Source organism: Eublepharis macularius, chromosome 9 (genome assembly GCF_028583425.1).
Source record: "Eublepharis macularius isolate TG4126 chromosome 9, MPM_Emac_v1.0, whole genome shotgun sequence".
NCBI classification, from domain to species: Eukaryota; Metazoa; Chordata; class Lepidosauria; order Squamata; family Eublepharidae; genus Eublepharis; species Eublepharis macularius.
In genome coordinates this window covers 31,664,185-31,678,456 of record NC_072798.1, presented here as the reverse complement: position 1 = coordinate 31,678,456, position 14,272 = coordinate 31,664,185, and positions in this window count along the sequence as shown.

Sequence of the window (14,272 nt, the reverse complement as noted above, 5' to 3'; positions counted from 1 at the left end):
GCAGACTTAGGGCGGGTTACAACAGTAAAACATAATTTACATTAAAACTTCAATAAAACCACAGAATTCCTGTTAACACCGCCCCCAGAAAACAACCTTACACGCCATCCCTGCCAATAACACACAAAGGGATGGGCAAAAAAGAGGGGGAACAGGCCTTTCAGTTAAGCTGTAACTCATATGGGGGGCCAGATGATCACATGCCCCCCCCCCTCGGAGGCTGGTCGGGAGGCTTCTAGATGATTATTGGACCGGCCTCAACCATATGCCTGGCAGATCTTAGTGAACTTAGTGTCAGTATGGGAAGGGAGGGAGACAGGAAGAAGGGAATGTTGAAGTGGAGGTGGGAAGTGTAAGAATAGTTCCTGGTCCAGAGATCAAAGAGAAGCTGAGACAAGAATCATTTCCTGGTAATCCAAGAGGGAAAGCCTGGAGTGTATATTTAAGCATGACTTGGGTCCAGTAATACCTTAATAATAATAATTGTGCTTTTATACTGTTCTTTTAGACAGATTAGTGCCCTACCCAGAGCATTGAACAAAGTCAGTGTTGTTATCCCAAAGAGAAAAGTCTGCAGGCACTGCCAGGGGGAGCCAAAGAGGAAAAGCAAAAGGGAGAGAAGGAATGAGAAAATGAGATTCTCCTCAGAAGTCATCATGGACCATCAAATGTTCATCTAGATTTTGAAAAGAGTTTGATCTTTGCCACTTCATAGGCTGATTCAAGATTACACAACTTTCCCCCCTCATCACATAGTTTAGTGAGTAGGTTTCCCTAATACCTGTCCCCATCAGGATATTACATGCTGTTGTATCCAGAGCAGGACAAGGTTCCTGTACAACCATAAAGATTTAGTCAAAAAGGAAACCTGAAAAATACAGTTTCTCCAAGTCACAGCATCGTAGCACCTGCAGCTTTCAGCAACTCTTTGGAAGAGGCCTGCTTTGTATATTACAACATCCGTGCAGAGGCTTTAGAGAAATGCTTTCCATTGGGTGGCAACTTCACATGGGAAGTCTCTGTTTCATTTAGGAAGCAAACATTCTTCCCAGCTCTTAGGCCAATTCTTGCCTGTCCCTCAGCCAGCACACTCAGTCTCCACTCCCCCTACACCCGCTAATTATAACCATAGTTGCCTAGGTTACAGGTTTAATGGCCACCTGCTGCCTCCTCCTGTACACTGCAGCATTACATCATGAGGCATCCCATCAAAATTGTTAAAGGCACAGGACGAAAGATATCAACTCTGTTAAGGGAAGAGGAACAGTCCTAAATGCTCAGATGACTGAGCTGGATAAATTAATCAGTAAACAAGGCAAAGCGCATCACGAGAGGTTCCTGGGGAGTTTCCTTAATCTAAACACATGAATTCTTGATTCTGACAACAAAGTCAATGGGTCCCTCAGTACTATGAGGCATCATTCAAACAAGCCAGAATAGGCTGAAGTCAGCGCTATGTAAGCTCTGCACAATAAGAAATTAAAATTCTGAAGCAACATTCTGCTGGAATTTCATAGCCTGAATAATAAAACACATTTTTCTCTTCCTTTGTTCTGGGCTGATATGGTAAACTTATCTATTACCATTTTATTCCACCCGTCTTCCAAGAAGCTCAGGGTAGCATACATGATTCTCCCCCATTTTATCCTCACAACAGCCACGTAAGGAAAGTTACGCTGAGATAGGCCCAGTGTCACCTAGTGGATTGTACCATGGTTTCTGTGGGCTGATAGTCTAACCAATATACCACATTGGGTTTTTCCTGATCTGCTGCTGTTGGGTACTAGGCACCATAGGTGGAATTTTGGATTCGGCCTACTGGAATTTTTTTTTTAAAAAATGTTGCACTTTAATGCTCACTTGGTTTTTAATGAACTTTTAAATTGCCTTGAATGTCATGTCCTGATATAGGTGGCATAGCCATTTTAAAAATAGTGTTTGCCTATTTGCATAATTTGCTACTTGTAGCTGTGGAGGCAAAGAGCTATGTGGCCACTAGAGAAAATCCTGTTGTCTTATCTCTGATTGCTGAATTTTTAACGGAGCCTGAAATCTGGAAACTTGCTGAGTTTCTCGGGATGTTGAATTCTTCTTGTGGTATTAACAGCTGCATTTCTACTCTGTAACTGAGGAATTCACGCAACCCATGCGCAACATGAAAATAAAACTGGAATGTCCTCAAAATGTCATCTTGTCAAATACTTTAGATTTGGACCAGAGAGACAGATGCAAGAGAGAATATGAGCATGTATTTTAATACATTTTGGAAGGAAGTAATCAGGTTTTTAGCTAGATGGGGTAAAAGATTTTGAGAGGCTATGGGTTTTAACAGGGCAGTATAGCATACAACCTTATTCTCAGTACTTTTGCTGGAAAAAAAATCACATATGTCTCTATAGTAAATAGTCAAAAAGAATACTTGTAGAGAAGTAGATCCAGAGTTCAGGTCTGTGATATCCAGAGCACAGACATGTGAGGCAAGCCAGAGAAAGGTGGGTCTGCCAAATGTCCACTGGAAAAGCAATGCTGTTTAGGCTGCTTGAAATTGTATCCACACAGCAAGTAGCTTGCTTGTAGCACCTTGACACATCCTCTCACCATGAATTTTTGTTCGTACAATGCAACCAACAAAACATTCCAGTCAGAATTTTCAGACGTGAGGAAAACTGCTGTTGTAGCCCATCCACACAAAGCTGTGCCAGGTCATTAATCTATCAAGTTCAGTCTTATTCACTCTGACTGTCTTATTTACTCTGATTCCAGGATTTCAGGAAGCCTTTTAACTGGAGATGCCAGGGATTGAACTGGAGACTTGTGCATGTAAAGCAGGTGCATCTGTCATTAAGCCATGGCCCCTCCCTGCATAGTGAGCTGCTTACACATGAATGACTCATGGACGCCATTTCTAAAAGTCTTATGGGGGGTGGGATACAACTAAGTACATGAAAAGTGCTTAAATCCTTCTGATTCAGTTAGGATGATGTTCTTACATTTGCACTCTCTTGCTCCAACACATCTTTTTGTGAGGAAAAACTTGGATTCTGTTTGGTCATCTGAATGTTAAGGTGTTTTTTTTTAATTGATGCAACTCCTGTTGTAAAATCTCTTTTCCCCCTCATCCCCTCCTTTGAAAAGGCTTGTGCTAGTGTCTCTCAAAATGTGCTCAGATCCCTCGGAGGAAAATGGAAAGACAGCTTAGAAAACATAAAAAGAAAGGAGTCTTCTTACTCTGTTTCCTTTAGACTCAACGAAACAAGAATCTAGTATTGAATACTGCTTGCTGCTGAATACTGGTTGTTCAATAGACAGTCTGTTTACTGAGCTCAAAGTGGAAATGATCCAACAAAGACACACACAGAGAGAAAGAGGTGAGTGGGCTGTGCCACCCATGTGATTAAAATGCAGCTTCCCAGATGCCACCCAGCACTAAAAGCACTTTGCTGCCTTTAACCAACACCATTTAAAAAAAAGATTATGAGAAAAGATTATGAGAATGTATTGTCTGCATTAGTTCTGAGGATTGAAATGCTGAGACAGAGTTTGCAAAGCTGGGGCATACACTGTCAGCCAAAACATTTATGGAACTCCTGTTCCCCTCTTTTAAAAACATAGTTTATGGATTGTGATGCAGGACAGAGATTAACAATGCAATCCTATGAAGAGTTACTCCAGTCTAAGCCCATTGAAGTCAATGGGCTTAGACTGGAGTAACTCTTCATAGGATTGCGCTGTAAGGGCATTCCCTAAGTATGCCATTCATGCATAGACATGTTGTTAAGGGAGCAAATTTGGTTAAAGGAAGACACACGTGCCCTTTTGTGAAATGTAGCACAAAAATGTGTGCAGGTGCACTTTAGGCCAAATGACAACTTGGTCAAATCCACATTACTCATTCTAAGTCACATGTTCCCCGCATTCCCAACGCAATCCCGAGTGCCGGTCACATTACCTCATTAAACAGATGCATTTCATTCGCATTTCTCCCGAATATGTGGTCACAGGTTTTCAACAGGAGTTTCACGGTGGCTGTGAACGGGCCAATGCGCAATTTACGCGTTTTTTTTAAAAACCACCCCCCTTCCTGTCTCTCCGGCCGTTCCGAGAGTTCCTATTGGCTGATTCAACTTGCAAGTGCTCCGTAGTCTGCAAAAGACTGTTTTTGACTTCATAGCATTGGATTTATTGATTATGCTTTTTCTGAATCAAATCCGGTAGTTTGAAAAATCATTTTGGGGTGAAACCATCCTCAGAACGGACTCGCGAAACTTCCTTTTTAACTGTTTTTTATTTTTTTTATTTTATATTACTGTAATATCGAAATTACGAAATATCGAAATAATGACACTCCAAGGAAGTGAAACTTCAGTAAAATTCAGGCACTGAACTGTCCTGCATAGGAAATGCCCACGAAAGCTTCCCACATGCTTCCAAATTTCCAAAAAAGAAACGGGAGAGAGCCATCAGTGCTGTCAGTGGGGGAAATTATCTTCAATGATGTTTCTTTATAAGGCAAGATTGAAATAACGGAAAAGTGCGCTCAAAAAATTTTAAAAAATGGGCGGGAAAAAAAGGTCCCGCCCAAAAAAGCGGTTTTCGAGCGGCCGTGTGACCAGAGGGACGCTCGAGAAAGATGGATTGGAAGCAGGAATGTGAACAAAGAGGAAAAAATCACGGATTGGAGGCAAACGGAAGATATCCAATAAACATGCGGGTAATGGGTGAATGTGGATTCGACCCTTATTTTGCAAAGGGGGAAAAACCACTATACAGACAATTGTAGTAGCATAATAAAGACACAGTTCTGGTGTCTGAGATTATATGCTTATTGAAAAATGAAAACAAATTCTGAAAATAGAAGGGGGCAGCTCCCAGAAAACATAGTGGTAAACTCAGAAATTGGCACTGGTGAGCAGGGAGGAGTGTGCCTAATCGTCCTGTTAACCCAACATTCCATTCCTGCTTCTATGGCATCCTCACTGTGACATCACATGCAAATGGGACTAAATGCAACATTCATAGGGTCTGGGTTGCTGTTTCCCCCGCCCCCACCCTCTACACCTGCTGCCACCATTCACCTGAGGGAGGCGGTGGGGGCAGGGCTAGTGCCAGGGTTTCTGGCGCTTGAGGCGAGATACTTACTTGCGCCCCCCCCCCCCCCCCCGCACCAGCTAACCAATTTTAAAAAATGAAGAAATGTAGGGAAAATGAAAATCACAAAACTTGAAACTTCTTACACTTTTAATTTAATCCAGCCCTGCTTGATCTGACCACTGGTGCATCTAGTCCAGCATTGCCTTGTACATAATGATTAATGAGTTGCCCTGGATGCCAACAAACAACATAGAATGCACTCTGACCTGGATAGTCCAGGCTAGCTTGATCTCAGAAGCTAAGCAGGGCCAACCCCGGCAAGTACTTGAATGGGAGACCACCATGGTAGTTTTAAAAATCAGACTGTTTTACTAGCCAGGGCTGAACATAATGAGGACTACAAAAACCAAGAATGGTTTATGAAATTGAAGGATATCTCATGGGATTGAAGGTAGCATTCCCCAGACCCCACCACACCACCTAAAGTGACAACATTATTGTTAAAAACATACTTTTCCAAAAGTCAACAGAATGGTGTAGTGAGGAGAATCACTCTTGAGTCTTGAGTAATGCCATGGGCATTAGCTAATACCTGCCACTGACTTGTGCAACCACATTTCACACTAGACTCCAAAATGTATTAGTTGGGTGAGCAGCACGCACCACAATATTTCAATCCTGGGCGAAGAACTGCAAGGCAGGGAACTGCAAGGCAGCGCAAGATGGCACAAGTGCACGAAGCAACAGGCACAGCCTGGTTACTTCTGCATTGCGCATCCTGTGGTACTCCTGCACTGGTGCCAGGTTGGGCCTGGTGGGGGGGGCAAGCACATGAAGCCACAGGCACAGCCTGGTTTCTTCCATGCCACCCAGCCCGCAGTGCTACTGTGCTGGTGCCGGGTCAGGCTCGGACTAGGGGGGCACAAGCACACAAAGCAACAGGCATAGCCTGGTTGCTTCTATGCTGTGCGTTCTGCAGTGCTGCCACCAGGTTGGGCTGGGGGGGGGGGGCGCAAGCGCACAAAGCAACAAGCACAGCCTGGTTGCTTCTGTGCTGTGTGTCCTGTGGCACTGCCGCTGGGTTGGACCGGGGGCACAAGCGCATGAAGCAACAGGCCTGTTTGTCTCTGTGCTGCGCGGCCCACAGTGCTGGTGCCAAGTTGGGCCGGGGGTTGTCGGGAGCCAGCATGGGCCACAGTGTCTCTTTCAGAGAGCTGCACTCAAGGCAGCTGCCAGCTCTGCCTCAATGGACGCACTGGCCCTGGGTGGGGAAACAGGCATCTGGGGCATGCTCCCAGGATAGTGCAATGACATCACTCTCAGGAGTGATGTCATCACGCTGCCCTGGGCGCACTTACATGCTTTGCACAGGGGCCCAAAGAGGCCAAATTGAGACTATTGGGGGCCCAAATTGGCCAAGTGAAAAGCATACATGCAAAGAAGATTAAAGTGAGTGCCAGGACTCCCCCCTTCCCACCAGGAAGATAAGGGGACCTGGCAACTCTAGTCTTGTTTGAAAGGTTTGAAATACTACAGTCTAGGATCTCAACCTTGTGAATGGAGTATATACAGACTCAGTTGGGGTAAATTGGATGTTATACCACCAGTGGATGTCTATTGGCTGTGGGGAGGGGTTGCACAGTAAGATGAGGTATGTTCGGTCCTCACTTCTCACCAAACACAGGTCCATTTTTTCAGCCAAACTGGCCCAGCAAATGTCTGTAATTTGGTGAATGCTGACATTCAACAAATGAGAATGGAGACAGTCCCAGATAAATGTGACTGCATAAAATTCAGATATTCTAGAAAATGCTGAAAGTAATCTAAATGTGATTGTCAACATTCACATAAAAATACCAGCATTTTAGACATTCACTGTAACAATCCCTTGGATTGGGATGCTGGACAAACTGGACCACTGGTCTGATCCAGCAAGGCCCTTCTGGTGTTCTGCTTCAAAATATATTCTTAGGCGAAGACAGTTTATCTGTTAAGTAGACCTTGCCTTGCATCCCCCACTCCGCTTGTGTCTGCAAGCTTGATGAAAGAAAAGTGCCTTTCGCCCTTTTTTTCTCTTCGGGGCATCTTTTTCTGTGGGCGCATGTAAATTCCCAGCACCATGAGAATGTGAGAGGAGCCATTTTATGCCAGACCAGTGTCCATCTACTCCAGCATCCCATGGTCAAGAGTGGCCAGTTAGATGCCACAGTGAACTCCACAAGCAGGGCTCACAGATAACAGCCTTCCCCTATTCCCTGGCATCTTGCAACTTAGAGGCATTCCACATCGAGACCAGGAAATCCAATTTGACTGTCATGGTTAGAAACAGACCTATTCTCCATGCATCTGCCCCAACCCCCTCAACCCCTTTTGAGAGACAGTCTACACTGGTGGCCATCACCATATCAAGTTACAATGAGTTCCACAGGTTCCACCATCTGTGAAGTTCTTTTTTTCTGTATCTCAAACTGCTGCCTGCCAGATTCATAAGGAAACCCTGAGTTCTGGCATTATAGATGAGGAAGAAAAAAATCCCTGATCTATTTACTCCACCTGTAGCTGGACAACTGGCCAGAGCATGTTCCCTAAGAACATTCCTATAGTAGCCTTTGATCTTTTGAGAGGCAGTTTCGTGTAGTGGTTAAGAGCAGCAGGACTCTAATCTGGAGAATAGGGTTTGATTCCCCACTCCTCCGCTTGAAGCCAGCTGGATGACCTTGGGTCAATCACAGCTTCTAGAAGCTCTCTCAGCCCCACCCACCTCATAGGGTGATTGTTGTGAAGATAATAATAGCATACTTTGTAAATCACTCTGAGTGGGCATTAAGTTCTCCTGAAGGATGGTATATAAATCAAATGTTGTTGTTATAAAACCTAAATGTGAAAATATTCCAGTTATGAGCTTCTAACAATGAATCAACAATATTGTAAAATGTAACTATAATCTGCTGGAAAACATCTCCATGCTTGTGATTGTGTATTTATTCATTTAAAACATTTCTGTGCCAAACAGGGTCTTCCAAGGCAGCAAGCATCAAAAGATTAAAATATTTAAAACAAGATTGCAAACACAGTAGAAGACAGAAGCAAGATTCAAGGTGATCATGACAGGCTGGAAAACCGGGCTAAAACTAAGAAAATGAATTTCAACATAGTTAAATGTAAAGTTCTGCATTTAGGTAGGAAAAATCAAAGGCATCCTTATAGGATAGGGGAGATGTATCTTGGCAGTAGTTGTGAAAAGGATCTAGGAGTCTTAATAGATCATACTCTGAACAGGAGTCAGCAGTGTGTTGCTGTAGTTAAAAAGGCAAATGTAGTTTTAGGCTGTATCAACAAAAGTATAGTGTCCAGATCATGTGAAGTGATGAAATTGCTTTACTCTGCTCTTGGGCTGTCACATAGAGAATGGAGCGGAGTTGTTTTCAGTTGCCCCAGTGTGTTGGACCAAAAACAATGGGTTAAAATTAAAGCAAAATAGATTCTAGCTAAACTTTTAAAAAACTTCTTTACAGAGCAGTTCCTCAGTAGAACAGAATTCCTTGGGAGGTGGTGGGCTCTCCTTCCTTGTAGGTATTTAAGAAGAGGCTAGATGGTCACCTGACAGCTATGACGATTCTCTGATTTAATATGAATGTACACAGATCACCAGAGGGAGTGCATGAAGGGATGAGCAGGTTTTAGACTATTGGGGCTCATTCTTGCCTGCCCTGGGTAATGCTGATCACTACTTTGGGGTCAGGAAGACATTTTCCTCAAGGTCAGATTGGCCAGGGATCCTGGAGATTTTTTGCCTTCCTCTGGGCATAGAGCAGTAGTCACTGGTGGAGGTTGGGAAGGGGGAGATAGCTGTGAATTTCCTGCATTGTGCAGGGGGTGGACTAGATGACCTTAGGGTTGGTTCCAGCTCAATGTTTCTATCTATCCATCTATCCATCATTTAAACAATTCAATACAAATATATGGACATACAAACACATAAAACAAAGCAACCAGGTAGGAGGGCCCATAAGGGTTACTGGGGGTATACCAAACAAAAAAATTTTCACCCACTGGCAGAAGACAATGAGAAAGGGAGACAGGTGAATCTCCCTGGGGAAGGAATTCCAAAGTTTTGGCACCACAACTGAGAAAAGTATTTCTTGGGTTGCCACCCAGCTTCACATGACAACAGCATCCAAAGCAGACTTGATGGATAGGTTCATATGGGAGAAGGCAATCCTTTGGGTATGCTGGCCTCAAGATGTATAGGGGTTAAAGGTCAATACCAGCACCTTGAATTGAGCCCTGAAGCAAATTGGGAACCACTGTAGATGGAACAAGACTTGAGTGATATGGCCTGTATGACCCACTCAAGTCAACATTCTGGCCACAGCATTCTGTACCAACTGTAGCTTCCAGACACTCTTCAAGGGAAGCCCCACGAGTGTATAGCAGTAACCTAAACTAGATGTTACCAGGTCATGCACCACAGTGGCAAGATCTTTCTTGCCCAGGAAGGGGCTTAGCTGGCTCACCAGCTGAAGCCGGTAGAAAGGACTCCAACCGCTGCTGCCACCTGTTTATCTTACAGTAGTTCTGGGTCTAGCAGCATCCTTAAGCTATAAACCTGCTCTTTTAGGGGGAGCGCAACCCCATTCAGAACAGGAGCTTCCACGAGTCAAACTTTCCCTCACTAGTAGCACCTCCATTTTGTCAGGATTAAGTTTCAGCTTGTTAGCTTTCATCCATCCTAAAACCATCTCCAGGCACCTGTTCACAGATTCCACAGCCTCCCTGGGATCGGCTAGAAATGCAATGTATATTGGCTGCAGATCTCCAGATGATCTCTCCCAGTGGCTTTACATAGATGTTGAAAAGCATGAAAGAGAATATAGAAAAAGCCAAGGGGGTGGAGCAGCAGTCCCCCAGCAACAGACTCTGAAACCTACCTGTTGTTGTTATTATTACTTAGAGGAATAGTGAGATTGAAAAATGGAAAACAGATAGTTTATCCTTTTCAAGCCTGTCTCCATCTGTGTCCCTTTATTTATTTATATGGAGAATTTTTATGTCACCTCTCCAGGGAAACTGCCCAAGTTGTGATATGAAAACAACAAACTGGCTGTAACTGAAAGCAATCTGCTTCACTGACTCACAGTAGTAAAGTGTTGTAAAATTGCCATAATACACATGGACAAAAAACCAGGAAAATGACCACATAAATTGCTTTTAGCGCTCTCAAAAACTGTTGTATGTTTCCAACCAGAAGTTTTGTTCTACACCACTCTGATTTCAAACGTAATTCAAAGATTAACCTATAGGCACATTAAGTACCTCCTCTTCCAAATCCTTTTATGGATTAAAATTGGTTAGAAGACAAGAAGCAGAAAGTAGTGGAAAAAATGAGTTTTCTCAGTGGAGGAAAGTCAGCAGTGGGGTCCCACAAGGATTGCTTTGGAGGTTAGTACTATTCATTAATGATCTGGAATTGGTGGTGAGCAATAGTGGCCACTGGCAAAGTTTACAGATAACACAAAATTATCCAGGATGGTGAAACACAAGGCCAACTGAGAAGAATTCCAGGGCGACCAGTTCAGACTGGGTGAATGGGAACCAGTGCAGCAAATGAAGTTCAGTATAGGTAAGATTAAGGTGACCCACATTGAAACCCTCCCTCAACTTAAATTATATACAGATGGGGTCTGAATTTGCTGAAACTAAGAGGGAAAGGGACCCTTGGGTCATAGTGGATAGCTCAGCATGTGGCAGTATTGGAAAAGGCAGGATTATTAGGAAAGAGACTGAACATTTTAAAAGCTGGTGTTACAGTGCTTCAGTGTAGAGCTATGGTATGGCCTCAGTTGAAATACTATATGCAGTTTTGGTTGCTGAAGAGTTTGAATCTTTTCAGTTTAGAAAAAAGACAACTGTGGCGGGGGGCATGGTAGAAGTTTATAAAATTAAGCACAGAATAAAGAACTTTTTTCCATCTTCCAAAATACTAGAATTTTGAGGCATCCAATGAAGTTGACGAACATTAGATTTAAGATGGACAAAAGGAAATATTTCTTTATTCAATGAGCAATCAAAATATGGAATTTACTGCTAGAGGATGTACTGATGGCCACAAACACAGAAGGTTTTAAAAGGGGATTAGACAGATTAATGGATGTTAGGTCCATCAGTGGCTACAAGCCATAGTGGCAAAAGGGAACTTCCACATTCAGAGGCAGAAAACCTCTGAATGCTAGTACTAGGATGCAACACTGAGGGAAGGCCTTGGTCTTTATGCTCTCTTGTTGGCCCTCCAGAGTAACTGATTGACACTGTGTGAGACAGGATGCTGGATTAGATGGACCACTGGCCTGATCCAGCAGGGCTTTTCTTAGGTTAATGACAAAATGTTCATGGTTAGTTACTTGTTACAATCCTAAACAAAGTTGTAAGAGAGCTAAATTAAATGGACTTAGACTTAGAACTAATGTAATTCTGCTTAAGACTGTACTGCTAATTAAGGGAAGTTCTGCTCACACAGTCAAACTGCTATCATTAGTCATTATATAATTAGTGACCATGGATGACTGTTCCTTAGTAACTTACCAGCTTAGTTTCCATTTAAAGATACTGTTTCAAGACACATAAGAGGTAAAAAATTTTAGTGATGGGTGCTAATAATAGTTTCACATATTCTGATCACATGCAGTAATCACCATATGCAGGTAATGGGGCAACAATAGCCAAGAAATAACTGGCAGCTTTTTTTTTGCTTTTATCAGAACCTTAATTTCAAGAAAGACTTATAGGATAGAATCCCAAATTGTGTTCTGTGTTTAAAAGTAGCAAAATGGAATTATTTAGAATGAAATCAAAGAGATGCCCAGTGGTCTCCCTCCAAACAAAATCACGAAACGAAACCAATCTTCTATAGTTAAAAGTAGTTTTGTTTATCCAAGTACGTCTCCACTTGGAATATGTTGACAGAAGTAACATTTCAGTAACTATGTGCTGACTATAGGAATTTATTCATATTACTCCAGAAAGAGTAATATGTTCTGCATTGCCTTAGCCCTGAAGGACAACAGGTCTCTCCACTAATGTACTGCAAGACATAACTCAATGTGATGCTTCTGTCCATACTTTAGATGATTTAGTTTTTCACTTAATCCGAACAGATCAGTTTCTGTTCTCAGTTGTCTGTTGACCAGTACATAGCAGATCTGTGGCTTGGATGGCACTTTAAGTCTTCATCTCTCCCCTTTCACGGCAGCCCAAAATGACCCACAAAATACAAGGGACAAGGACTGACTAGGGCCAGCATGAGGGAGGGCTGGAGGTCTGTAGAGGGAGGAAGGATATGGCAACAATTGCCACTCTTAGCTGAAATTTTCCTTGAGATCCAAGCCTATATGATTTGATCGCAACTTGTACTTTTGTATTTGCAAGTTAAGTACATTCCTGTAACACGATGTGCCATTGAGAAGACCTGGGGACCAGAAACAAGCTTCAAACAACATGATAAACCTCTGGCTTTGCTTGTCCCTCTACCTGATGTATCCGATGCTTGATTTCATCCATGGTTCCACATTCAAGCATACTGAGTAGAAAGCTATGGTATTGTGGATTTCTAGTGAAATGCCAGAAGAATTTGGCCTCTGCTAGAACATTTAAAATAAGTTCTTTATGGGGTAGGTACTTCTAAAGTTTCTTTAAAAATTATGTCACTAGATATCCTTCTCCATGCTACCTGGTATGCATTAATAGCCACAAGATAATGATAACAGATTCAGGCTCACTGTAAAAAAGACTTGATCATCCTCTATACACATGCTACATGACTATCACTTCATCCTTCAGAAGTTTGCCTGAGAGAGTAAGTTGTGTGTCTCATAGCTTTCAAAGGTTAGTTTACTGGAAGTTTTCAACACAACCATAAAAACATTCAAAGGAAAAGTATATGTTGTCCAAAAAGGTGGTTCTATATATGACATGTTCAAACTGAGATTCAGTGATTCTCTGTTTGAATATCACACATTTAGTTCTGCAAAGTATGGAAGCAGAATTGTTGCTGATTTTTCAGATGTTTTTACTGGAATTCTACAGATCAGCAGGGAGTTCCGATATAAGGTCTGGGTACCAAAAATGTCGTAGCAACACAGTATAAAATTGGAAATGTACCTATTGCTCTGAAACAACCACTTAAGGAAGAGGGACTCAAATTATGCAAAGCTGAACCTGTTGACTCCTTGGAATGAGTTTTTTTCATTGTCTAGGAAGAGAAGTCAACCAGAATAATTCAGATATAAATGGACGAGAGACTTTTACTCAAACATTGCTGTGGACTGGCATTCTTTGCCCAATATCAATGAAATGTTACTCACCTTTAAAGAAACAAGGATTGTTAGAGAGCTTGATTTATTCTCAGCTAAAGATCAAATTCCTTTACTAAAAGAATCCCAGAAGTACACTGCTTTTATCACTGCTTTTTTTATCCAAAAATTTTATTCCAGCTTAAACCCAAGCCATTTGGTTTGGCTTCTGAAGCATCTGTGTTCCAGAGAATGGTGCACACAATATTTGGAGAAACAAGATGCATTACATACTTTCAAAATAAAATTGATGTATGGCAAGGATGAGCATAAGTGATGCTGTTCTAGAAAGAAATCTAGGAAAAGTTTGGCAAAATGGACTGCTATTGACAAGGAAAAATGTTCAGATTGTGACATACCTAGGACATACCTAGAGCCATATTGCTACACTTAGACCAAATAAGAAGCACTAACACCAGTAAACAAAGCCAGTCTTTGATCCTTCATAGAAGTATGTGAATACTTCTCAAAGTTTGTTCAATTTGCCACTTACTAGCTTCTTGCACCGTCTGCTAGAAAGATGTGAAATTTGATTGGGTTGCAGGAAAGCCGGAAAAGCTTGAACGAGATTGAGCATACAATTTCCAGAAGCCAAGCTCTAAACCCTTTGATTCTGAAAAAAAGGAAATGTCCCTACAAATGTATGTGACGTATGTATGATGTTGTCTGTTTTTTGAATCAATCAAACATGGACCTGACCATGGATGATTTATGAACTCTGGGAAAGGATCACCTTGTTGTTTCAATAAGCATGCAGGAATGTTTTGTTCACTTATCCGGTGAAGGTTACCCTTCTCAGTGAGAAAGGTGGGCTATAAATAACTTAAACAAAT